The sequence below is a fragment of the Tachyglossus aculeatus genome, chromosome X1 (genome assembly GCF_015852505.1).
Source record: "Tachyglossus aculeatus isolate mTacAcu1 chromosome X1, mTacAcu1.pri, whole genome shotgun sequence".
NCBI lineage: Eukaryota > Metazoa > Chordata > Mammalia > Monotremata > Tachyglossidae > Tachyglossus > Tachyglossus aculeatus.
This window is the reverse complement of record NC_052101.1, coordinates 100,887,263-100,888,377: the sequence shown is the minus strand read 5'-3', so window position 1 is coordinate 100,888,377 and position 1,115 is coordinate 100,887,263. Positions and strand designations below refer to the sequence as shown.

General features: G+C 45.8%; 1 non-coding gene across 1 annotated transcript; it reads left to right on the top strand.

Annotated features, from left to right (window-relative positions):
* Positions 1-775: 775 nt before the first annotated feature.
* LOC119920173 lies at positions 776-908 on the top strand. The gene has a single exon (XR_005447937.1). It is a non-coding gene; the product is annotated as a small nucleolar RNA SNORA7 (small nucleolar RNA).
* The last annotated feature ends 207 nt before the right edge of the window (positions 909-1,115 follow it).

The window sequence follows — 1,115 nt, the reverse complement described above, 5'->3', positions numbered from 1 at the left end:
TCCCCATTTTACAGGAGGGAACTGAGACACAGAGAAGTGAAATGACTTGCCCAAGGTCACCCAGCAGACAAGTGGCGGAACAGGAATTAGAACCCATGACCTTCTGATTCCCAGGCTCATGCTCTATTCATTAGGCCATGCTCCTTGACACTTCTCTCTCATTCAACCCACATGTTAAATCTATCACTGTATCCTGTCGGTTCAACCTTTACAACATCAATAAAATCTGCCCCTTCTTCTCCATTCATACTGCTACCATGTTAATCCAAGCATTTATCGTATCCTTCCTTGATTACTGTATCAGCCTCCTTGCTGATCTCCCTGCCTCCTGTTTCTACCCACTCCAGTCCATACTTCACTCTACCGCCCAGATCATTTTTCTGTAAAAACATTCAGTCCATATTTCCCCACTCCTCAAGAACCTCCAGTGGTTACCCAGCCACCTTCACGCCAAACAGAAACTCCTTACCATGGGCTTTAAAGCACTCAATCATCTTGGCCCCTCCTACCTTACCTTGCTGCTTTCCTATTACAACTCAGTCCGCACAGTTCACTCCTCTAATGCCATCCTTCTCACTGTACCTCTATCTCCTCTATCTCACTGCCAACCTGTACTTGTACAACTTGTACTTCCCAAGCACTTAGTACAGTGCTCTGCACACAGTAAGCACTCAATAAATACGATTGATTGATTGATTGATTGATCTCTCACCCACATCTCAAATACCCTCCCTCTTCATATCCAATTGACAATTACTCTGTCTACCTACAGAGCCCCCTCTCAGGGTCACACCTGGAGAGTTTCCAGTACTCTACCAGTCTTGACTGTGGGAGGGAGAGTCAAGCAGAGGCATATACATTCCTAGCTTGGGCAGTGCCTAGCGAATGAAAGGCAATCTGCTACAAGTCCAAACCCACCTGTGCTGGGCGCAGCAGCACGGGAGAGAGTCAAGGGTGGATTACTATTATTATTATAATTATTACTGTGTGGAAGGAGGCAATGGTAAACCACTTCCAGATTTTTACCAAGAAAACTCTATGGATACACTACAGAATGATTCCAGATGGGGTTGGGGCATTCTGGGAGAGATGTGTTCATGGCATCACTATGGGTC